Here is a 27289-nt window from a genome sequence, read left to right as displayed (position 1 = left end):
TGTATGTGCATCTCTTAAAAAATGAAAGAGAATCCATACCTCACACCATACACAAAAACTAACTCAAAATGGATCAAAGACCTAAATATAAAACCTAAAACAATAAAGATTACAGAAGAAAAAATAGAGACGATGCTAGGGGCCCTAATACATGGCATAAATACAATACAAACCATAACAATGCACAAACACCAGAAAAGAATCTAGATAACTGGGAGCTACTAAAAATTAAACACTTATGCTCATCAAAAGACTTTGCCAAAAGAGTAAAAAGAGAATCTAGCAGATTGGGAAAAAAAAAATTGGCTATGACATATCCAACAAGGGTCTAATCTCTAAAATCTATAGAATACTCCAACACCTTAACAACAAAAAGACAAAAACTCCAGTTAAAAAATGGGCAAAGGATATGAACAGACTCTTCACCAAAGAAAAAATTCAGGGGGCCAACAGACACATGAGGAAATGCTCACGATCAATTAGCCATTAGAGAAATGCAAATCAAAACTACAATGAGATACCATCTCAATCCAACATTACTGGCACTAATCAAAAAAAAAAAAAAAACAGAAAATAACAAATGTTGGAGAGGTTGTGGGGAAATTGGAACTCTTATGCTCTGCTGCTGGGAATGTAAAATGGTACAACCACTATGGAAAATGATATGGCACTTCCTCAAAAAGCTAGAAATAGAAATACCATATGATCCAGTAACCTTGCTCCTGGGAATATGTCCTAGAGAACTAAGAGCCGTCACACGAATAGACATATGCACACCCATGTCATTGTAACACTATTCACGATAGCAAAAAAGATGGAAACAACCTAAGCTCCCATCAACAAACGAATGGTTAAACAAATTATGGTACATACATGCGGAATACTAGGAAAAGATAAAGAATAATGATAAATCTGAAAAATGTCTCACAATATGAATGAATCTGGAGGGCATTTTGCTGAGTGAAATAAGTCAACTACCAAATGACAAATATTGTATGAGACCCCTATTATAAAAACCCAGGAAAAGATTTACACACAGAAGAAAAAAAAATCTTTGATGGTTGCGAGGGGCAGAGTAAACGGAAATCACTAACTGGATAGCAGACAAGTGTTAACATTGGCGAAGGGAAAGACAACACAATATAGGGGAAGGCAGTACAACTTGACAAAGGCAAAGTCATAGAAGCTTCCTAGACACGTCCAAACACGCTGAGGGACCGAGTTACTGGGGCTGAGGGCTGGGGACCATGGTGTAGGAGAACATCTAGGTCAATTGGGAACATGTAGGTCATTTTCATAAAGAAAATGTTCTACATTCGACTTTGGTGACTAGCGTCTGGGGTCTTAAAAGCTTTCAGTGGCCATCTAAGATACATCGACTGGCCCCATCCCATTCAGGGCAAAGGAGAATGAAGAAAACCAAAGACACGAGGAAAACATTAGTCCAAAGGACTAGCGGACCACATGAACCACAGCCTCCACAAACCTGAGTCCAGAAGAACTAGATGGTGCCTTGCTACCACCAACAGTCACTCTGACATGGATCACAATAGAGGGTCACAGACAAAGCAAGAGAAAAACGTGGAGCAGAATTCAAATTCGCACACACACACACACACACAAAAAGACCAGACTTACTGGTCTGAGAGAAACTGGAGGAACCCCTGATATTATGGCCCCCGGATACCCTACTAACTTAACTAAAGCCACTCCCGAAGTCCACCTTTCAGCCAAGTCCACTTTCAGACAGGCCTATAAAACAATAACACATGTGAGGAACGAGCTTCTTAGTTCAATCAAGTATACGAGAACAAATGGGCAACACCTGCCTCAAAGCAAAGACGAGAAGGTAGGAAGGGACAGGAAAACTGGAAGAATAGACATGGAGAACCCAGGTTAGAAAGGGAAAGGCGGACAGTGCTGACATATTTGGAGATCGCAACCAATGTCACAAAACAATCTGTTTATAAATTTTTGAAAGAAAAACTAATTTGTGCTGTAAACTTTTGCCTAGAATACAATAAATTTTTTTTTAAAAGTGAAGATTTTATGAACTGTTAGATTTATCCTATGTCCTAAATATGCCAACATGAATCTTACCACCTGTCCTCCACACATAAAAAATGAAGAGATGTTGAAGAAGAAAAACTTATACTAATAAAGGACTTACAATTTACTGCATTTTTTTTTTATGTACGTTATGTCATTTGAAACTCAACTCTGTGAGGTTTGCAGTATGGTCATTATTTGTTCCACTTTACAGAAAAGTAAACAAAGACCCAAAGATAGTGAATGACTTGCTTGTCCAAGATCCCGTATCTACGAAGAAGCAAACATCTGGCAGAACTCAGTTTTGTTTGTTTGTTTCTTTATTCAACAGTGCACACATTGTCTCTTAATTTGATATAAACATTTCTCAAGGTTTTTTTTTCCCAATAAAATCAATCAATCCAAATATGGTTTAGAGGGCTTCTAATGTACTTTTTAAACACTGAACATGAATAAAGACATTAATAAATGAACTTCATCATATAAATGACACTTCTTCCTCAGAATCCATGACAGAGATGCAGCTATGGTAAGTATCTAAGCATTCGATGAAAGGGTAAATTTCTGGTCACTGCTCTCACCCCTAATATAAGCCTGATCTACGATAATGCCTGCACCTTCCTGCAAGCCTGATTTCTAAGGTGGTACAATGGTTAAGCACTTGGTTGCTAACCGAAAGTTTGGTGGTTTGAACCCACCCAGCAGCTCCATGGGAGAAAAGACCTGGCAATCTGCTCCCATAAAGATTACAGTCTGGGAACCCCTATGAGGCAATTCCAGTCTGTCATACAGGGCTGCTATGAGTCGGAATCTACTTGATGGCATATAACAACAATACCATTATGAGCCAGATTATGAGTTTGAGTTTTGAGTAGTAGATCACTTAGCTTCTAACTGCCACTAACACTGAAGATACAGAAGAAAGATTTTGGCTGTATTTGTAAAGACCCCTACATACATTAAGAGCATATGTGATGACAAAGCAATTCTCTTCTCCACGTAAGAAAGGCAGTAAAATGGAAATATCTCTGGTACATTTAGGTGCATGGAAAAATAATACTAGTAATATTTTCTATTTAAAGTTAATAGCTTCTCCAAAAAGGTCAGGAATAGATTACAAAGGCATCTTTTAAAAGATTATTTAACAAAACCTGGCTAGCAGAACTCAGGTTTTTTGGCATCCAGTTCAGTGTTTGGTTTTATTTTTTTCTAAAATCCCTGAAAGAGAGCCGGGAGAACTAGGTGCAGCTGAATTTGAGAACACGATGTCTCAGGAATAACTAACCAGGCAAAAGGAGTCTTTCCTTGCAAATCTAACTTGTTTCAGACATGTGAAATATTATCCACTGTTTAGTATTGAAATTAATACTCCAAAAACTAAAGAAGTTCATTTAATAATTTGATTTATTTGACTACTACATTACTCAATTATAATAATTTAAAAAATCCAATCATGTAATACACATTTTGATGTCAATTCTATAGAAGGCACTATAAAAGAATCAAAGATATATAGGACGTTTGTTCTGGCCTCAAAAGAGTTTACAAAAGAGTAAGGGATTAAGATAGCACAGGATCAGGCAACATTTCCTTCAGGTATATGTAAGGTCGCCATGAGTCCAAGCCAACTCAGCAGCAACTAGCAACAGCAAGGAATTTGTCAGTATACATGAATTGTCATAAAATAAGACAAGATAAGATTAGAAGTGACGTATAGCAGAAGGAAGAAGTCACTTGTGCAGTGGTCATCAGTAACTGTGGGAAGTGGTCTTTAAACTGGGGCTTGCAAGATAAAGAGATTTCACCAGGCATAAATAGAAAGGAATCTGGGGAATGGCATGGGGTGTGTGGGGGGGGGTGGGGAAGGATGGCCTGTAAAAGGTGGGAAGGCAAAAGAAATTTTTGCAGAAAGGTCAGCATAATATTGCCTGGATAGATCTTCAGAAGATAATAAATGTACTATATAACAGGTAATAATAAAATTATGTTCTTATGACTGTGTGTTCACACGTGATGATTTATTAAATATATTACTAAACCCTTAAAATATGATTTTGTGGCAGGCTTTACTAACTTAAACTAATATCTTAACCCAACATTTTTACCAGCAGGGAAATTAAATCTGCATTAGAAAAATGAAATTATAATTTTAATTACAAAGTTTTGCTAAAATATTATACAGATCAATATTGATGCTTTGTGAATATGCAATAGGATGTGTCAAATCACTGCCTTTCTACTAGTGTGACATTCCTTACAGACACATAAAGTGTTTTCAAACTGTGAAATCTTCCAATTTCCTTTTACATGTGTTCAAATTAGAAGTATTTCAAAGAAAATGGCAGGTTTATCAAGGATAAATGAATGTGAATCAAGGCACCTTGTATCATCAAACCCCACAAACCAAATAAATATCTCAATTACTAAGACTCAACCTTTGCAGCCAATTTTTATGGTTAAAATAAATACTCATAATACACTTTGGTATTAAAGGAGCATAAACATTTATGAGGGACCAATTCTAAGCATAACGTACATGAACTAGTCTAGATCTGAAACCTCTGTTCAAATCCTTTAGTATCTCCTGATTTTGAGGACACCTTTCCCCACTCAGCATCCGGATGTAACAATGGATACCATCCAGGCCTGCCTAGCCTCTAAGGCCCCCCCTTTTATCATCAAGTTTAGGAACCTGGGCCCTCTAACTCAACACTCAACACTTGCCCCATCCCATTCTTTCTCCCTTCCCCACTAGGAGAAAATGGACAAAGCGGATTATTTTATAGCTTCTACCTTCCTAATGAGTTACTCACTCTAAGTAAAATTGCCTCCGCCCATGAATCTTAAATTTTGTGCCACGGAACCTTTTGGCGTTCTGGTAAAGCCCATAGACCGTTTCTTAGAATAACATTTTCAAAAGCATGTAATAACATGCAGAGGATTACAAAAAATCTATATTGAGATGTAACTATTAAAATTAAAATGTAATATGACGTTTTTATTTACTAGCCTATTAAATAGCAAGATCTAGTGACAGGTCTAAATGTCACAGTTTCAAAGTAGAGATGTAAATGATATTTTCGAGACACTACAATAACTATAGGGGGCAGTCGTGGAAATGGTTTGTGAGAGACCCGGGTTTGATTCCTGGCCAGTGCACCTTACCGAGATGTCACCACAGTCTGTCAGCGGAGGCTTGTGCGTTGCTGTGATGCTGAAGAGGTTTCAGTGGAGCTTCCAGATTAGGAAGAAAGGTCTGGTGATCTATTTCTGAAAATCAGCCAATAAAACCCTATGGATGACAGCGGTACAGTCCCATCGTGCATAGTTTCACCGTGAGTCGGGGTGGATTAGAAGACAGCTAACAACAATAGCTATAACTTTATATAAAAATCTATACTTATTTTGAGAACTAAGTCACAGGTATTGCTAATACTCCTGTGGTTTGATGTCTAAATTCAAAACTGAAGAATATGCTAAATTTGAAGTAGATGTTAGTGAAAATGAAGATACATTTTTTTCCTCATCCAGGTTCGTAGATTCTCTTAATTCTGTTGGTGGACCCAAAGTTAAAAGCCCTTACTTTAATGACGTAAAAATGAGAAATTTTGTTCACTGTGACGGCTAGGAAGCAGCAGTGTTTTACTGTTATTCACAAAAAAAAAAAAAAAAAAGGTCAGATTGATCGTAACGTAATCCAATCCATGGCAGACCTATATATATTTTATTCTAAATTGTGAAGATGTGTTGGTTGTGCAGTTTATTATAGCGTTTATTGCCTTCTATTGTGAAAATGTAGGAGTCTTGGTGGTGTAGTGATTAAGAGCTTGGCTGCTAACCAAAAGGTAAACAGTTCGAATCCACCAGCCGCTCCTTGGAAACCCTCTTGGGGGCAGTTTTACTCCCTCCTATAAAGTTGCTATGAGTCGGAATTGACTCAACAGCAACTAGTTTCGTTTTGTTGTTGTTGCTACTGGGAAATTGTAGACAAATTATTTCAATGATTCATTTAACTCTCAGAAAATTAGATCAGGCAAATAGGCAAATTATAGAACTTTCTTGAGGTTTATATTAAAAAGGATTAAGAAAGTTATTTGATAATATACTGTCCAAAAGTTATCACTGTCTTTTAATACTGCTGTGTGAATTTTAACTGGGACTCAGTCATCTTTTCTGTTTCAGAGTTAGTGATTATCAAAGCCATAGTGATTAGTATTTGTGGGTCTGACTGAGGTTTCTCTGGTCTTCACTGTGTTAACTGCCTCCACTTTCTCTCTTTGTACTGAAGCCTTATCAACAACTGTGTGGACCTTTTAGCTCCATATAAATCCTGAGCACTAGGATTAATAGAACTTTATCAAAGGGCAAACAGGATCCCATGCTGACCTCTCTCTGCACATTTATGGTAATCGATGTCTATTTAGTTGTGTTCTCTAATGCACGGTGTCTGCCCAGTTACATAAAATAAAGAATATTGGGTATATATGATATCATTTATTGAAATATTTCAGTTAAAAAAAGAAAAACTAGAAAGGCAATTTTTAAGCAAAGAAAGAGAAGAAATTTGTAATTTCCAATAATTATAATCCCTTTTCATATCAGAAGAACACAAAAAGCTTATATTCCTAAATAAATACAGTCTTAAGTGTGTTAAGTCCCCAAGAAATCTTTGTATTAGAGTTGAAATGTAGACGATATGAAAGACAGGAAAGGAACTGCATTTGGAAAGTAGATGAAAACCTCTGTAGGCAGCAGCTTTGCCTTGTTAACAGTACATCTGTGGGGAGAGACTTTTTTTTTCTTCTGTAGGAATAACATTGGATTTCATTCTTTTCTAGCCCAATAGGTGTCTCTACATCCAAAAAGTACTTGGTGAAAGAGGAAAGATTCAAGATTACAGAGATCTAAAACAGGATGTGAGAGATGGACGAGAGAATGTGGAAAGAAATTTGCCAGAGGATTAAAAATAGAAGAAAGGATTATCCATCCACGGAAGCACAATGACAGATGAGAAGATAAAAGAGGGAGAGAAGTACTTTAAGTTCATACATCCACATGCTCTTCCATTAAGTGTTCATGTCTTAGTATGAACAAACAAGGAATGGCAAGTGGGCATAGGTGAAGATATTAGGCCTATGTATTAACATAGGTAATCTCAGCAACCATTAGCATTATATTTGGTAACATGTTACAAATTAATGAAGAAATACATCACACTACCATAGTTTATAAATAGATATATTTTTGTAAGAATAGCCTGGAACAATTTCACCTGGGCCATAGGTATTTGCTAAAATTAAAGTTCCGTTGATTATTGACAGAGTTCTCTACCCACCCTATTCCCATACTGCCTCCTCCAAAAATGATAAACAAATGTATTTAAATATCTAAATTGGGTCTATTAGGGAATAGGGAGTAAGGAAGTTTCACGCATTTGGAAGATAGACTCAGATTTGTTGGAAACAGGCTCAATTCAAATATTTTATCTTGTAGTCTCCCCATAAATTTCAATTTGAGGTGGCAAAATATAGTGGAATGAGGCATAGACATAGAAACGAGAAGAAGTGGGAATAGGTAGAGGCAAGAAGAGTCAAATAGTTTACTTGCTGTTCTTTTCATTTTTCTCTCTGCCACATTATTCATTTGTTAGTTCTCCTTCCTTCCCTTTCTCAATCTGGGGAACTCCTACTTTCCTACCAATGCCCAGTTTACATGTTTCTTCCGTTGTGAGACTGTCCGGAAAAAAACCATCCTGCCCTCAAGGATAACCATTCCTTCCTTTGTAGACACAGAAAATTTGGTTCATGCCCTGAATACTTATTATTTGAATACAATTATTTGTTTTTATGTACATCTTCATCTTTACTTGGTCTTTCATACCCAGTACTTAACATAGAGTAATGGTACAGTGAATTTTTTTGAATAGAATGAATAAAAAGCAGTGTAAAAATTTGAGACAGAGCTGCAGACAATTTGAGATGTCCCCATCTCTTGCCATTCGCTCACCATAATTCTTTTCCATTTCATCCCACTCAGCTCGCTTTCTTCACTTTTATCTCTTTCTTCCTTCCTTCTGTTATTTTTCTTTTTCCATTTTGTCATTTTCTTCTTCTCTCTCTTTTTTTTAAATGATTTTCCCTGAAGCTTTTCATTTTTTCCAACACCTTAAAAATAAAATTTTAAATTTGTTATTAATAAAAATGTAACTTTAAAATTTTTTTTGTATAGTATTCTCTTTGATCTTAAAATTTTAAGAAATATATGGGAATTAATTCTTTATTTCTGTTTTTTTCTCTCTGCTCATTTCCCTGATCTATTCCATACTATCAAGCTTTACTCATAATAAAATCTAACTCTCTGCTTAGATTGTACTCATAATAAAAATAGATTTTACTCATAATAAAAGCTCTCTGCTTTTATATCTCAAAAGATATTGACTCAATATGCAACCTAATCCTGTAGATTGAGTCCTGCCTCATTAACATAACTGCCTCTAATTCTGCCTCATTAACAGCATAGAGGTTAGGATTTACAACACATAGGATGATTACATCAGATCACAAAATGGTACAACCACACAATACTAGGAATCATGGCCTAGCCAAGTTGATACACATTTTTGTTGGACACAATTCAATCCATTACAAACATTATTTTTAAATTGTAAGGTTGAATGTGTTCACATATTTTGATTACAGTTGTTTTGAAAAGTAATCAAAGTAGTCTTCTAAAATTATGTTCTTCAAAAAGTTAAAGTATCATTGGGATTAGTTGAAATAAATCTGTTTGACATATGAATAATGAACATACTGCTTTCTGTGCTATCAGAGTTGAACTTTTGCTAGATTGCTGGTACAATGCTAAACTTTATTTACTTTTCTTTACTGTAGGCTTTCTTGCTTCACACTTTTTTAATTTGTAAAACTTTTCAAGTTATTATTATTTCCAGGTAGCTTGTTTTAGAAGATATTCTTCATCAATAAAGAGATACTATTTTGCCTTCGTGAATTAGTCTAATCTGTGATCTGTTTTTCTTCTCTTTCCTACATAAAGGTTTGAACTACATAAGTTAAATAACCAGGTTAAGAAGAGAACATTATTATCCAATTGATATTGTCGAACACACGATTATGTTAGCAAAACCTTTAGCCACATCTGGGCAGCAGGGTACATTTCATAGCTTGCCCGTTTGTATACTCATAGTCTAGTTTTGACACCATCATTTGATAAATAACCTTGAACAAGTCAGTTAACCTTTATATGTTGTACTTCTACACAGTAGTAAAAGGTAAAGCTAATAATACATGACTCTTGCCTCCAACTGATGTTGGAAAGTTATAATTGATAGCATCTGTACATATTCTGTGTTTCTTTAAAGAAATGTATGAAATAAATATTATACTGGGGTCCTCTTTGATTTGGAGAAGAATGTTCATCTTCTGTGTTTCTCTCTACCCTACATCCTTTTCCCTTTCATTGGTAATGGCATCTCCTTGTGTGATCGTTAAGGTTGTGAGTCAACTTGGCAGCGGTTTGGCAGTTATGATGTAATTTGGCAGTTATATAATGATGTAATCACTTCCATGATGAGATGTGATATAATGAGATCACCTCCATAAAGGGATCTGCTGTAAGTAGCCAATCAACTGAAAGGTAGTTTCCTTGGGAGTGTGGCCTGCATCCAATATAGGTAGACTTTCTGGTAAGGCTCGAGGGCTTTTGCTCACTCTGGATTTTGCAGCTGGCTGTTTTTCATCTGACCTCCAGTTCCTGCGACTTGAGTTAGCAGTTTGCCTGCTGGTCTTGGGATTTGTCAGCCTGGATCTTGAGTTCACCAGTCCCTACAGCTACGTGAGTTGGGAGAAGGCTCTAGCTTGACCCACGGACTTGGGATTTTCCAGCCTCTACAACTGCTTGAACCATTTCTTTGATATAAATCTATTTCTCTGTCTCTTTCTCATCTCCCTCTCTCTCTCTATCTATGTATATGTAAATATATATATATATATATGTGTGTGTACACATCACTGGTTTGGGTTCTCTAGAGAATGCAGCCTAAAACAATTTACCTTTGGAGGTATCCTCATCCCTCATACCCATGTGATTCTGGAGGGGTTGCCAAACACAGAAACTCATTCTCCTTCCCAGAAGGGTGAGCACATGCTTTAGGGCAAGCCCATTACAATTTTCAAACTTTCTGCTTCTAGTCATCCATTCGAGACTTTGAGATGTAATTGAAGCCAAACCAATATGAATCCTGCTCTGAGATTCACGTACATGGAAAGAAAACAGACATCCATTATTTCTTCTAAAACAATGGTTCTCAAATTTTAGCATGTTTCAGAATCACCTGGAAGGTGTATTAAACACAGTTGTGAATGGGGAACACCACATCCAGAGTTTTTGAGTTGGTAGTTATCGGATGGGAATTCAGCATTTGCATTTCTAACAGTTTTCTAGGTCTTGCTGCTGCTGCTGCTCCAGGGACTACATTAAGACGCACTGCTCTGGAGTCACTAAGTAAGGATGATGCAAGCCTAAAGCCATCAGTGACCAATTTCCCTGTTATGTTGACAAGACTTGCAAACTGCTCCCCCCTCCTCCACTACCACCATGGTATATATAATGACATCAAAACTCAAATAAGTGCAAATAAAAAGAGTGATGAAAAGTTAAGATAGAGAATGATGTCACCCTTTGGGCTCTGGATCCACAGGACCACGTTCCTGGCTTCATCCATTTTTTCCCCAGTTACATGAGTTAATACGTGTCCTATCTAGCTTATTATAATTTGAGATGGATTTCTCTTTCTTGAAACCAAAAAATTGTGTTCATCACCTCTCCAAAAAAGGGAAAATTTAATATGATAGCATCAGTTAATGAGCTCAATTTTATTTAAGAAAAGTGGCAGCAAAATGTATGGCATTGTGGTCATATTTTTATCTGCAGGAAGACTATGTCCGGGCATCTTTATATAGAAGAAAATTTGTACTAAAGTCATTTTTTAAACAGATTTACTACTTTCATGGGTCACATACTGCAGTATATTAGATAGTGCAGTGTATCAGTGACTTTCTTGGTTTCTTAAGAAACAAACCTGTTGCCGCCAAGTCGATTCCAACTCAAAGAGACCCTATAGGTTTTCCAAGGCTGTAAACCTTTATGGAAGCAGACTGCCACATCTTTCTCCCATGGAGTGGCTGGTAGGTTTGAATTGCCAACCTTTTGGTTAGCAGCCAACCGCTTTAACCATTTGACTTAAGATTAAAGATGATATTTAATTTCAGCATGGCTTTTTCTCTGCTCATCATTCTCTAATGTGTTTTGAAATAGTTCATTAACCGAGTTCGAGTTATAATAATACAGAGGCAGAATTTTAACTTACAAATATACTTCCAGTACTCTAGCTTGGAAAATATCCACAATAAGGGGAGGATATTTTTACATATGTGCATTACTTCCTTTACTGATCTTTTAGTAACTCCAGCCATAGAGCGTATTTCAAAAGTGAATTAAATTCACTTTTAGAAATGAAAGTGGGAGGTCATAGGAGAATCGTTCAAAGAAGGTGCAGGAGAAGAATTTTGATGATTCTGCTAGGTAATTAACACAATAAGTAATGCCTTCTTTGCATGAGCTCTCAATTCCCCCACAGAATCAAAATCAAAGCCTTTTTCATCGTTTATTTTGCCCCCACTCCTACGGACCCTTTCTTTACACTTTGCTGAAAAGTCCTTCTTTTCTCATTAATGCTTTAAGTACAAAGCTAGTTCTGGTGATGATATATTTTTTTTCCCAAGTGTAAATTAGGCTTCATACAGAGCATCACAAAGTCAAAAGGCAGCACTCATGCTGTTCTGCTATTTTACTTAGTGTTTATATGAACGAAGATTCATGGAGTTTCAGAACCTTTCTCCTTCTTTTTTTATATCAAACTTTTGTAGTTGGCTTAGAATTTGGTAGATCAAAAATAGCAGAAATGATCAGTTTTGAGTAGAAGTGGTCAGTTTTGATTATTTCGATCATTAGATATTTTATTCTTGGTCATATTCCAAAAGGAAGCATAGTTTTATTCAAAGGAGGACGCTTATATTTGTAGCCAAGGAATGGATCATCCAAACTTTAATAACATTTTTCTTTATATTTGCATCATACGATGCTCTATCAAGCTCAAATTTCTGGTGCTAATGAAACCCATATTTTATTGTTTTCTTGGGATTTTTTAAATCAGAATTATTCTATATTTGTAAGCACTACGGATGCTAAACTTAGCCAAACACTGGAATGCTTACCAGAATTTTATAGAAGCTCATCCAGTATTATAGGTAAAAATGTAATATTATTTAATTACTGGTAAAACTATTCCCATGGAAGAAGCTATCTGGTCAACTGACTGGAAGATATCCATATTTGTACCCATTCCAAAGAAAGGTGATCAAATAGAATGAGGAAATTATCAAACAATATTATTAATGTCATACGCAAGTAAAATTTTCCTGAAGATAATTGAAAAATGGTTGCAACAATACATTGACAGGGAACTGCCAGAAATTCAAGTCAGATTCAGAAGAGGATGTGGAACAAGGGATATCGTTGCTGATATCAGTTGGGATATCATTGCTGATGTCAGATGGATCGTGGCTGAAAGCAGAGAATACCAGAAAGGTGTTTACCTGTGTTTTATTGACTATGCAATGGCATTCAACTGTGTGAATCATAGCAAATTATGGATAACATTGTGAAGGCTGGGAATCTCAGAACACTTAACTGTGCTCATGAGGAACCTGTACATAGATCAAGAGGCAGTTGTTTGAATAGAATAAGTGAATACTAAATGGTTTAAAGTCAGGAAAGGTGTGTGTCAGAGTTATATCCTTTCACCATACTTATTCAATCTCTATGCTGAGCAAATAATCTGAGAAGCTGGACTGTGTGAGGAAGAACAGAGCATCAGGATTGGTGGAAGACTCATTAACAATGTGCAATACGCAGATGACACAACCTTGCTTGCTGAAAGTGAAGCAGACTTTCACACTTTCACAAAGACTTCACCTTCACTCAGTATGGATTACACCTCAACATAAAGAAAATAAAAATCCTCACAACTGGACCAATAAGCAACATCATGATGCCTGTTGGGAATTTTTCAGTTTCAAGTATATATCAGAAACCTAAGTGACTAAAACAAGTCTTTCTTTTAATGCAAGGTACATCACTGCAACTAAGTATCGAATCATATTGTTTGCATATTATGCTATTAAATTATTTTTAAATTGTATTTGTAAGTTTACTGAGTAGAAATGATCTGAGAAAGTACATAGGAGATAAAATAAAATATAATTAAACTTGATGCAAGTTTTCTCTAGGTTTGACTAAAAAATATGCTTTCTTTAAAAAATTCAGTAATTACTATTATAAATAGCTAAAGAAAGCAACGATTATACTGAGAAACATCATTTAGACAGCACCCTACATAAATGATTAAATTAGAACACAAGAAATCTCAAAATTAATGAGCTAAGAGTCCAACTTAAGAAGTTAGAAAAAAATCAGAATACATGAAAGAAATTAGAAAGATGATAATAAAGATGGGAACAGACATTAATTAAACATAAAACAAAGGTACAATAGAGAATATCAATAAATTCAAAATCTGTTTCTTTGAAAAGAATAATTAAATAGAAAAATATCTGATGAGATTGTTCAAGAAAGTAAAGGGAAAAAAAGAGAATGTATATATTTAAAAAAATAATTTTAGGACTGGAAAGTGAGAAATAACTGCAAATCCAGCAAGATTAAAGCAATACTAAGAATACTATAAATAGGGGATGGAGCCAAGATGGTGGACTAGTCAGACACATCAAGCCATCCTTCTGCAACAGAGACCTAAAAACCAAGTAGAAAAGATGCAGATGTCAATCCTGGAACCCTGAACTTTAGATAAAGGGATAAATTATTAGATCAGAAGCCACTGGGAAGAAGAAATTGATAAAAAAATATAGCAAATGAATAGAGATATGGAGTGGATGTTCCCTGCCAACCAGCCTGTCACTGCACGACCATCTTGGGATAAAGCCAACAACCCCACATGAAGAGCACAAAAAGACACCTTCATGGAACTCCCAATAGGAGACAGAAGAATGGTGTGGACACCCAGAATGAAGTAAGATTCCATTTGCTGGCTGTAGCTCAAGGAAGTGGCCAGACACTCTCTACTGTAACCAGAGGAGCATACTTCTACAACACCCACCTTTCTGGCAAATAATGGTATGAACCACCCTATCCTGGTAGACCCAACTGCCGGGGACCAGAATATGAAGGCCCTTATTCCCCTCAATCTAGCCCTGTCCACCCCACCCTTTCCTCCTGCACCCAATGCCACCCCCCGTTGGCTCTGCCCTGCTGCACTGTGGCAGAGCAGAAACAGCCCAGCAATGCCCCCTCCCTGCTGGCTTCACCTTGCTAAGCCATGGCCTAGGAGAACTGGTCCTGCGCCACCCCTCTCCCCACCAGCTGCACCCTGCTGCACTATAGCTGAGCAAAACTGGCCCCATGCCAGCCCCGTCTCCTCCTGCACTTTCCTGCTGCACTGCGGCCGAACAACCCAGCCAGACCAGCCTCACTGCATCATAGCTGAGTGACCTGCTCTGCCCATCCGGACAAGGTGGTAAGAGCTATCATGCCCACAGATGAGCAAGCAACAACGATCGCCCAGCTTGCCTGGCCAGACATATCAAAACAAAAAAACAAGCAGGATGAAACAAACAAACATACAATCAATAAATAAAGAAAATAATACTTCAATGTCTCAGAGACAGCAGACAATACCAAAACATATTAAAAAGCAGGACAAGATGGCTCCAGCAAGTGACCAAAATAATGCATCAGATAACCTTCCAATAGAAGAAAAGTCACTGGAACTACTTGGTATGAAATTCAAAAATCTAATATTCAGGGCTGTCCAAGAGATTATGAGACAGATGGAGGAAAATACAGACAAAACTAGAAAGAATAATGGAAAACGCAGACAAAGCCAATGAAAACAGTCAAAATCAAGGAAACCACAGAGAAATGGAAGAATTCAGGAAAGTAATACAAGAACAAAATGTCAAAATTTTTTAAAAAATTAGAAATCACACAAAAACAGCAGTTAAAAATCCAAAAGATAAGTGACAAAATTTCAGAAATAAGCAACTCAATAGAAGGTTTTAGGAATAAATTTGAAACAATGGAAGACAGAATCAGTGAAACTGAAGACAAATCCATTGATGCCACTTCTTTGAGGAAAAGTCAGAGAAAAGAATGAAGAAAACCTAAGATATTATGTAGGATACAATCAAGAGCAAACATTTGCACATGATCGAAGTTCCAGAACTGGGGGAGATAATGGAAAACACAGAAAAGATTGTTGAAGATTTGCTGGCAGAAAGATTCCCTAATATTATGAAAGATGAAAAGCTGACCATAAAAGAAGCTCAGTGAATCCCATATAGGATAGACCCTAAAGGAAAGTTACCAAGATATGTAATCACATTTCCCAAAACCACAGACAAAGAAAGAATCCTGAGAGCAGCTCAAGAAAAATTAAAACTCATTTACAAAGGGGAAACAATAAGACTAAGCTCTGATTACTCGCCAGAAACTATGCAGGCAAGAAAGCAATGGGGTGACTTATGTAAAACTTTGAAAGAAAAAAAATGCCAACCAAGAATAATATGTCCTGCAAAATTCTCTCTTAAATACAATGGTGAAATTAGGACATTTCCAGATTTGTAAACCCCAAATCAAACTTATGAGAAATATTAGAGGGAGTCTTTCCATTAGAGAACCAACAACATCAGAAAACAACCTGAGTCTAGTACAAGGATAGCATCAGCCAGATAACAACCTAGGTAATGAACTCTCAATAATGAAACAAAGCTAAAAGATTTAAAACAGGGAACCAGGGATGTCATTCTGTAAATGACAATATTATGGATTGAATTGTGTCCCCAAAAAATGTATGTCAAATTGCTTAGGCCATGATTCTCAATATTGTGTGGTTGTTCACCATTTTGTGACCTGATATGATTATCCTTTTTGTTGTAAATCCTAACTTCTATGATGTTAATGAGGCAGGATTAGAGACAGTTATGTTAATGAGGCAGGACTCAGTCTACAGGATTAGGTTTTATCTTGAGTCAATCTCTTTTGAGATATAAAAGAGAATCAAGCAGAGAGGAGGGTACCTCATACTACCAAGAAAGAAGAGCTGGGAGTGTAGCATGTCCATTGGACCTGGGGTCCCTGCACTGAGAAGCTCCTAGACCAGGGGAAGATTGATGACAAGGATCCCCCAGAATGCTTCTCCCAGAACTGACAGAAGGAGAAAGCCTTCCCCTGGAGCTGGTGCCCTGAATTTGGACTTCTAGATTCATATGCTGTAAGAGAATAAGTTTCTGTTTGTTAAAGCCATCTGCTTGTGGTATTTCCATTATAGCAGCACTAGATAACTAAGATAGATGCAATATTAAAACTATAAAAGGGGAAATAAACAGTGTAGGTATAGAACTTTAAAATGGAGAGGAAGTCAAGGAAATATCAAATGATTGGTTTAAACTTAGAAAGATAAGTGTAAATTTCAAGGTAACTATAAAGGTAGTTAACAAACTACTCATCAAAATAAAAAAGAAGAAAAACATAAAACTAATAAAGACAAAATCTATAATAATGAAATAAACAAAAAGAAATTTCACAAACAAAGAAACTCAGCACAGGAAAGTAACCAGAACAAAGAAAACGTCAGCACCACCAAAGCATCACATCAGATTGACTGCATAAACTCAAGGCTGTTAATAATCACACTGAATGTAAATTGCTTAAATGCACCCACAAAGAGACAAAATGCATAAAAAAAAAAAATGACCGATCAATATGCTGTCTACAAGAAACACACCTGGGACACAAAGACATAAATATATTAAAAATCAAAGGACGGAAAAAAAAAATTTCAAGCAAACAGCAACAAAAAAGAGCAGAAGAGGCAATACTAATCTTCAGTAAAATAGGACTTTAAGGCAAAATCCACCATAAAAGACAAGGAAGGACATTATATAATGATTAAAGGGACAGTCCACCAAGAAGACATAACCTTAATACATATCTATGCACCCAACAACAGAGCTTCAAAATACATAAAATTAACTATGACAAAACTGAAAAGAGAGATAAACAGTTTCACAATAATAGCAGAAGTCTTCAACACAACACTCTTAGTGAAGGAAAGAGCATCTAGAAAAAAACTCAATGAAGATACAGAATAATGTCCACAATCAACCAACTTGACCTCATAGACATAGAACACTCCACCCAACAGCAACAAAATATACATTCTTTTCCAACACACATGGAACATTTTCCAGAATAGACCACATTTCAGGTCACAAAGAAACCCTCAATAAAATTCAAAAGATCAAAATAATACAAAGCATCTTCTCTGAACACAGTGCCATAAAAGTAAAAATTAATAACAGGAAGAGCAAGAGAAAAAATAAAAAAACATGGAAACTGAATAACACCTTGTTTGAAAACCAATGGTTAATATAAGGAATCAGAGATGGAATCAAAAAATTCCTAGAATCAAATAAGAATGAAAACTCATCATACAAAAACCTTTGGGAAACAGCAAAGGCAGTGCTCAGAGGTCAATTTATAGCAATAAACACACATATCAAAAAAGAACAGCCAAAATAAAAGCATTAGCCCTACAACTCATACAAACAGAAAGAGAACAGCAAAAGGAGCCTAAAGTCACCAGAAGAAAGGAAATAATAAAGATCAGAGCAGAAATAAATAAAATACAGAATAGAAAAACAATAGAGAGAAGCAAGAAAACCAAAAGTTAGTTCTTTGAAAAGATCAACAAAATTGATAAACCACTGGCTAAATTGACAAAAGAAAAACAGGAGAAGCAGATAACCCAAATAAGAAATGAGATGCGTGATATTACAAGAGACCCAACTGAAATAAAAAGTATCATAACAGAGTACTATGAAAAACTGTGATTCCAACTCATAGAAAACCTAGAGGAAATGGACAAACGTCTACAAACACACTACCTACCTAAACTAACACAAACTGAGATAGAAAATTTGAACAGACCATAACAAGAAAAGAGATTAAAAGGTAATAAAAAATTAAAAAAAACAAAAAAAACAAAAAACTCCCAACAAAAAAAGACCTGGCCTGGATGGCTTCACTGGAGAATTCTAACAAACATTCAGAGGAGAGCTCACACCAGTACTACTCAAACTATTTTGGAGCATAGAAAAGGAAGGGATACTCCTGAGTTCATTCTATGAAGCTACCATAACCCTGATACCAAAATCAGGCAAAGACACCATAAAAAAGAAAATTACAGACCAATATCTCTCTTGAATATAAATGCAAAAATTCTCAATAAACTTCTAGCCAATAGAATTCAGCATCACATCAAAAAAATAATATACCATGACCAAGTGAGGTTCATACCAGGTATGCAAGGATGGTTCAACATTAGAAAATCAATCAATGTAATCCACCAAATAAATAGAACAAAAGAAAAGAATCACATGATCATCTCAATTGACACAGGAAAGGCATTTGATAAAGTCCAACACCCATTCCTAATTAAAACTCTCAGTAAAATAGGAATAGAAGGGAAATTCTTCAACATAATAAAGGACATCTATACAAAACAAATAGCCAACATCATTCTCAATGGAGAGAGGCTGAAAGTATTCTGCCTGAGAATGGGAATAAGGCAAGGATATAATTTATCACCATTCTTGTATAACATTGTTCTAGAAGTCCTAGCTAGACAAGAAAAAGAAACACAGGGCATTCATACTGGTAAGGAAGAAGTAAAACAATCCCTGTTTGCAGATGATATGATACTATACATAGAAAACCCTAAAGATTCCACAAGAAAACTACTGGAACAAATTGGAAGAATCAGCAGATTAGCAGAATACAAGATCAACATACGAAAATCAGTTGGATTCCTATATACAAATAAAGAGAACTACGAAAAGGAAATCAGGAAAACAATACCATTTAAAATATCCCCTAAAAAGACAAAATGTTGCTGTTGTTGTTAGGTGCTGAGTGGGTTCCAATTCATAGCCATCCTGTGTACAACAGAACGAAGTACTGCCTGGTCTTGAGCCACTCTCACAACCTTTGTTACGCTTGAGCCAATTGTTGCAGCCATTGTGTCAATTCATCTTGTTTAGGGTCTTCCTTTTTTTCACTGACCCTCTACTTTACCAAGCATGATGTCCTCTTCCAGGTACTGGTGCCTTCTAAAAACAAGTCCAAAGTATGTGAAATGAAGTCTTTCCATCCCTACTTCTAAGCAGCATTCTGGTTGTACTTTTTCCAAGACAGATTTGTTCGTTCTTTTGGCAGTCCATAGTATGTTCAATATTCTTCGCCAACACTGTAATTCAAAGGCATCAATTCTTCTTCAGTCTTCCTTACTCATTGCTGAGCTTTCACATGCATATGAGGCGATTGAAAACACCATCGCTTGGGTCAGGCTCACCTTAATCCTTAGTCCTTAAAGTCCTGAGTCCTTAAAGTCCTTAAAACCAATGCTTTTGCCTCCAGAACCATACTTTGAGAACCACTACATTCTAGAAACTTATTCATGTGCACCAAAAACACAAATACATGAATATTCATGGAAGCATTGTTTGTAATAGCAAATAAATCTAGAAACAAGCTAAATGTTCACTGACATGGAATACTATTAAGCAGGGAAAAGAAAAAATCATACTTACGTGCAGCAAGGATAAATCTTAGAACACTCCAGAAGATTACATACAGTATTATTGTGATTTCAAGGCACTCGAACACAAGTAAAATGAAATAATATATTGCTTAGATATTAGAAATACATAATAAAACTATTTAAAATGATAGCATACCTCTGAGGCAGAGGCAAAGCAATGGAATAGGTAAGAAGTGCCTAGGTAGATAAAATTATATTTATAGTGTTTTATATTTTATTTCTCATGTTCATTTTACTATTATGTTTCATTATTTACACATTTGTTACAAATATTATTTTACATGTATATAAATATATAATAAAAACATTTTAGAAGACTACTATCGAAGAAGCCCTGGTGGTGCAACGTTTAAGCACTCTGCAGCCTACTAAAATGTTGGCGGTTCGAACCCACCCAGTGGGAGGCTGGGAGAAAGACCTGGAATATGCTCCTGTAAAGATTACAGCCTAGAAAACCTTAGGGGTCAGTTCTACTCTATCCCATGGGATCGCTACGAGTAGAAAATTGAGTTGATGGTATCCAACAACAACAGAAGGTAATAGGAAATGTTGAATATTAGCATTGGTAATTAGTGAGGGTCCCGCAATCAACTGATAATATTGTAGAATAATATGTTTTACAGATAAGCTGAGCCTCATGTTATGAGCAGTGAAATTTTAACCAAGAGAACCGATTACCCATGGAACTATAGCTGATATGCCCATCATGTATGGCTCACTAAAAGCTGACAGTTATCAGAGTATCATCACACAATAGCCTATGCAGAAAAAAGCTAAAAACTTGTGATAATTTGTTGCCATAGATGAGCCCTGGGTCTGAGAGGAGAATGCTGTGGTATTTATCACCCTTCCATATGGAGATGTGGGTTGCTCCAAGAGAATTGTGCCTTTTCTCAGATTTGGGGTGCCCACCAGAAAGACACCATTATTTCACTCCCTAGCTGGATATTTGTTGAAGTATATAAACCCAAAAGCCCACTCTGGCGCCCTGACTCAGCAGCAACCTACAGAAATCGGCATGTGTTCTTTGGTGTGGATGGCAAGTATATGTGTATAAGACACTGGCTTCCAGTACCACAGTTGTTCACGGTCAGAATCAAGTCGATGGCAATTTGGTTTTTTACTTACCAGAGAATTCTAAAGGGAGTAGCCTGGCTGGAACAGCCAGGATGGAAGAAGGATGAGAAGAATGGACAGCAGGAAGGGCAAGCCTGCACCGTCTATCACTCTAAAAATTTCCCATAGGTCTTATAAAGTAAGAGCCCAAGCTGAGTTGACACATAGCTTGAGAGAACAGCCTTCCATGGTGAGGGGATCCCAGCAGTAAGAGGCTGTGTGGTGGACTATGAGGGCAAGAAATAAGTGGGGCATTGCAAGAGATCATCCAGAGGGTATTTCACCTGCATCAAGGAACTCTGAACAGCAGAGATCCCTGCAGAACCACTAGAAACCCCATACATCTGAACCCCATGAAAAAGTCAGCATTTGGATCTGTCATCAAAGAACACAGGGCCAGCCAGCTACAGCCAAGAGAGAACCAAATAGTGGCAATAATTAATAATTCTGTCCTTTCCCAATAATTTTTGCCCCTCCCCAATCCCAACCAAACTCCATTGCCCCTCTCCTGCCTTAACCCTGGAGGGGACAAAAACAGGAAGAGAGGCAGCGGTTTAAGAGTGAAAGACCATATAGCACCCCGTCTTTTACTGCAGAACTCAAGCCAGGAATCAGGCTTGGGGCTAGAATGGGAGAGGGAAGAAGGGTTTGAGGTTGTAGGGGTGGAAGATGAGACCATTGAATTGGATGTGAAATTGAAACTTTGAATTGTAATATAAAGACCTTTTAATATTTGAAAGTGACCTAAATATTGACACGATACTGTTCTCATAATCGAGACTAAGTAGATATCTTGGACATATATCATCAAGATTGAAGAAGAGAAATCTGACAAAGCATGCTGCAAGACAGTGGCTGGAGAAAGGTAAAGCCATCTCTTTTCTGTGTAGCTCTTCAAGCTCAGCTCATTCAATAAACTGAGTGCATAAGGAACTAAAACTGTACTGGATTCAAAAAGCTTTTCTATGTTTAACGACTTTAATAAGTCATTTGTGGTTCACCAAAAGAAAGGTATACATTCCTACAAGAAATACTGAAATTAAATACTTTTGAAAAGTTAAAAAAAAAAAAAGCTTCCTCAAAACTTGTCAATAGACATTGTTTATTCCAGATAGTGCTTGGGCACTGAGCATGTAATGGCCATAACCCCTGCCCTTCAGGAGATGACATTGTAGTGGTGGAGATGGGGAATAAAGTGGTAATGACAGTGTAGTATGATAAGTCAAAAGTAGTTTTAATTAAAGATAATGTGCTAAACGTTCATTCACTAGATAAATTATCTAGCAAATATTTGTTGTTTATAAACTCTGCTTGTTACTGGAGCTAGTAACACTGAGAAAGAAAGCAGTCTTTACCTTGTAACAGCTTGGAGTTGGCTAGATAACACCTTACCAAGCATGAATGATTACCAACTTAGAGTACAGGAAATATACCCTAGAAATTTGAAATTTCACTTGTAGCTTTGTTATTCAAAAATGAGCTGAAGGTCAATGACTTGTACAGTTTTAATATCCCTGATGCAGGAATTTGAATACTGCAAACTGTGAAGCTGCTGTGGGAATAACTGTCACTTAGACCCTGAACGAAATCCATCTACTAATGCTAAAGAGTGACATGAAGACAAAGTAGACATTCTAGAAAAAGGATTGCTTTAACCATAAATCAAAATTTGGCTATAGCTTGAACAGCAGAGTGTTGAAATTATTAGTAGCTTAGATTCATGATAAGGGCCTTTCCATCATGATCATCATAAAGAAAATGATGATGATGTTGGTAATAATAATAACTGTCATTTATTTACAGCTTACTCTATGCCAAGAATTGTGCAAAGTGCTTTGTATACACTCTTTCAATTAGTAGGGTAATAGGTATTAATAACACCAGTTTATAGATTCAGAAACTGGGGCTCGATGACTGTAAGCCATTCACTTCCAGCAGCCATCTTGCTGCCCCAAATAGAAAACGTACCTTAGAAGAGGCTATATGGAGTCAAGCAGAGCTAAGACCTTGAGGAAAAGGAGAGTACTGATAGGACCATGTAAACGTCTGGAACCAACTATGGCTGAAATTAGATCCCCTCACTTGGTCACCCCTACTATATGGGCCAATGACATTTCTTTCCGGCTTAAGCTAGTTTGGCCTGGGTTTCTGTACTGTGTTACCGAATGAGGCCTAGTACAATTGGTTGGATAATCACAACATTCTTGGTATGTGTCCTTCACAGGTGATAAGGATCTACAGCATATTCTGTCCTTCACTGAATCAATAAGCTTAGGACGTATTTGAAATTAGGATCATTGGGATCTTGAGCTCTTCTCAAAACACACTTCATTCAAGGACAGTTCTCTCCCACACTTTAATGGCAGTACTCTAGCATAAGAAATTTCAGACTAGCTCATATTTAAGGTACATGCAGGCCAAGACTGAATTCTCAGAGAGGCACCAAAAATGATTTGTAATTACAGGTAAATACTTCCAACTATATCAAAACTTGGAGCCCTGGTGGCACAGTGGTTAAGAGCTCAGGCTGCTAACCAAAGGGTTTGCAGTCTGAATCCACCAGCTGCTCCTTGGAAACCCTACGGGGGAGTTCTACCTTGTCTATAGAGTTGCTGTGAGTCGGAATCAACTTGATGGCAATAAATTTGTTTTGTTTGTTTGGTTTTTGGATATCAAAACTCAGAGGTTAGAGCATGCCAACTTCTTCCTAAAAACTCATTATGTAACTTTCTATTCAAAACTGCATCTAGGTCAGTATCTCTCAAAGTGTGTTTTACAAAAGAGTAGTTTGCACGATAAGAGAGAGCAGGGACTGTCTGTTGTGTAGGTCTCCTGCTATATGTCTAGCACCTAGCACAGTAGCTAGCACGTTGTAGGTATGTAATGACTATTGAATGGATAGTGTACGATCTAGTGGTAATTTTTAGGAGAAAAGGGTCTGTGGTCATATGTGGAGCCATTGTATATAATTGTACACATTGATCACTGCACAAGAACATCTGGCCGAGGTGAGTGAGAACCAAAATCCAGCAAGTGCTTTCTAGACTTTACTGAAGGAGTTCTCAACAGCCTAATTGTGAATTGTGAATCTTTAAAATGGAGGATATAATATAAGATGTGTCTGAAATTCAATATAACTAGACATTTCTTTCCCTTATAATTTCAAAAGACAAGTCTTTCATGGAACATATCTTGGGAAACAAAATTAAATTACTCACTGTCCAAGGGGTGGAAGTTACAGAGAAGAAGTGAGTGATGGAGGGAAGAGTTATTACCCTTCTCTTTATAACTCACAGGGCTCTTACTGGTAGTGTCTTTCTTATTGGATTAACCTGTCAATGATTTTTTAAACATTTCTATCAGATAGGGCATCAAAATGATGTAGAGGAGTGTTCAGGACTGAAAATAGAGAAGTGTTTTCCCTTCGTTCAATCACCCTATTCTTGACGGTGTGATTGATTTTTTTTCTCCTTCATTCATCGACATCTCTGAGGAGGGACTGTCAGTGTGTTCTTTAGGAGTCTGCTTTCTGATACAATGGCACCCAGTGGATGGATGCTTTCTCCTCTTGAGACATTTTATAAAACAATACTTGAGCAACTACTCTTTTTTCTTTTCTTTTGAAAATGAAATTAATCTCCATTCAAAGAAAAATAAACACCCTGAGATCAGATCATTGCCATTATTTTTATAGGTAATGACAGTAAAACATCAGCCAGAGTCCCTAGAAACTACTGTGAAAAAAAAAAAGAGGGGAAAAATCTTTCCCTACATGGATTATCACATATTCTCTATAGATCAAAAGAGTTTGATCAAAGAAAAGAGTGTATAATAGCAAGCATTATAGTACTTAAGATGTATATGTTAACCAAGGGACTGAGGTCATAAAATCAAACACTGATAAAAATATTTCTTTAAAAATCTTAATTTTCAGTATATATATGAGATGAAATAAAATTTTATTTTTTATGTTTACTCTCATATTGATTCATTTTTCTTATCTTATAGGGTTGCTATGAGTCGGAATCAACTCATTGGTAATGGATTTGTTTTGTTTTTTTTTTTTTTTTGGAGTTCTGTTCTATATCTGGCCACTGGTGGGAGCTGGCCTCTGACAGTTGAATTTCATAGCTTCTTCTTATGTTAGTTATCTTTCAGTAAGATCAGCCAATGGAAGGCATTGATGGGATTTTGGAAGGCAAGAGTTTGAGAGAAACCTTGTTTGAAACACTTAAAGAAGTTTCCTTTATACTGATTGAACCTCAACTAATAAACTTCATTTTATTTGATGCATTCTTAAGAGAATTTGCAACTATTCATTTAAAATAACTGGGGAATCCTTTAGTTTATTTAAAATTGAATGAGATAAGACACAACCTTGTGACGCAGGAAAGGGCACAGGCATTAACACAAAACAGTAAGACCCCGTTTCTGGAAACAGAGACTGGAACTCTAAAAAGATATATACCTAATGTGTGGTCCTGTCCGTTGCTTAGTCCATGCTGAGATCCTGCAGACCAAGAAATGCCACAGTGTAGTAGAAGACAACCTACTCATTAGTCAAATCAGTTCTACAAGTAGTTACTCAGTCCCTAGGGTGGGCAAGGGAGTCCCTGAGTGGTACAAATGGTTAACACGCTTAACTGCTAACTGATAAGTTAAAATTCTAGTCCACCCAAAGGTGACTTGGAAGAAAAGGTCTGGCAATCTACTTCTGAGAAACTATTATTGAAAACCCTAGGGAGCACAGTTCTACTCTGACACTCATGGAGTCACTATGAGTCAGAATCAACTCAGTGTCAACTGGTTTAAGATGGACAAAGGAATATAAAACCAAAAACCCATTGCTCTTGAGTTGGTTCTGACTCATAGTGACAGAGTAGAACTGCCCCATAGAGCTTCCAAGGAGCACCTGATGGATTTGAACTGCCGACTTTTTGGTTAGCAGCTCTTAACCACTACACCACCAGGGTTTCCACAGGATAGAGTAGAAGTGCTCATTAGGGTTTCCAAAGCTGTATCTTTATAGAAGCAGAGTGCCACGTTGTTCTCCCACGTAGTGGCTGGTAGGTTTGAATCACTGACCTTTTGGTTAGAAACTGAGTACCTTAACCACTGTGCCACCAGGGCTCCTCCTAAAGGAATATACCAATTACTATTTTCTGAAGATTACTCAGGGTCCATGGATAATGAAATGAATGGAACTCACTCTTTAAAGTTGTAAATATGAGAAGCAACAGCATTCAAGAAAAGACTGACTCAACAAACCTCAAGAATACTATTTCCCTTACCCTGCTGGTACATTTCTGTCTCAACTAGTCCCCATCTCTCCTTTAACTCATAGTCTTTGCTGGGAAAACACATCCTGTACGTTCTTATGGGGTTTACTATTGTGAGTTTTTTTTTTTTTTTAATTTTATTTTTTACTTTATATTTGGATTTAGTTCCTTCATCATTTGAAATCATCAAAAATGTAGAAAATTTTAATGCAGAGAATCTAGGCCCACAATAGGCTTAAAACCACAATGTGAAGACTAATTTCAACAACATTCATACATTTGAATAACAAGAATGAGGTTGAATCAATTTAATCCCAGAAGTTTTTTTTTTTTTTTAATATGTCATTTGATTTCTTTATTTCTTTTTCTTTGAACATTTTATTGTGGTTTGGGTGAAAGTTTACAGAGCAAATTATTTTCCCGTTCAGCAATTTATACACATTTTATTTTGTGACATTAGTTGCAATCCCTTCAACGTGACAGCACTCTACTCGCTTCCTCCCTGAGTTCTCTGTTTCCATTCATCCACTTTTCCTGCCCCTTCCTGGCTTCTGAAACTTGTTGTTGGGCAAATGCTGCCCTTTTGGTCTGCTTTGTTCTGAGGAGCAAGGGTATGGTTGATTGTTCTGAGAAGCACTTTCCTCATGGGTGTTATTGTTCATTTTATAGGCCTGTCAATCGTTTGGCTGAAAGGTGATCTCTAGGAGTGGGTTCACTTTCAGGTGTGAAGAGTGTCTAAGGGCCATAGTCCTGGGGATTCCACCAGTCTCTATCAGACCAGTGTGCTCTTTTTTATAAATTTGAATTTTGTTCTACATTTTTCTCCTACTCTGTCCAGGACCTTCTACTGTGATCCCGATTAGAGCAACAGGTATTGGTAGCCAGGTACTACCTAGTTTTTTTTGTCTCGGGCTAGTGAAGTCTTTGGTGCCTGTGGTGCATTAGTCCTTTGGACAAATTGTCTCCTTGAGAATTTGATTTTCTTCATTCTTCTTTGCTCTAGACAGGAACAGACCAATAGTTGTATCTTGGA

This window comes from Trichechus manatus, unplaced genomic scaffold, assembly GCF_000243295.1.
Source record: "Trichechus manatus latirostris isolate Lorelei unplaced genomic scaffold, TriManLat1.0 scaffold00172, whole genome shotgun sequence".
Classification (NCBI taxonomy): Eukaryota; Metazoa; Chordata; class Mammalia; order Sirenia; family Trichechidae; genus Trichechus; species Trichechus manatus.
Note: the sequence above shows the minus strand (reverse complement) of the source record.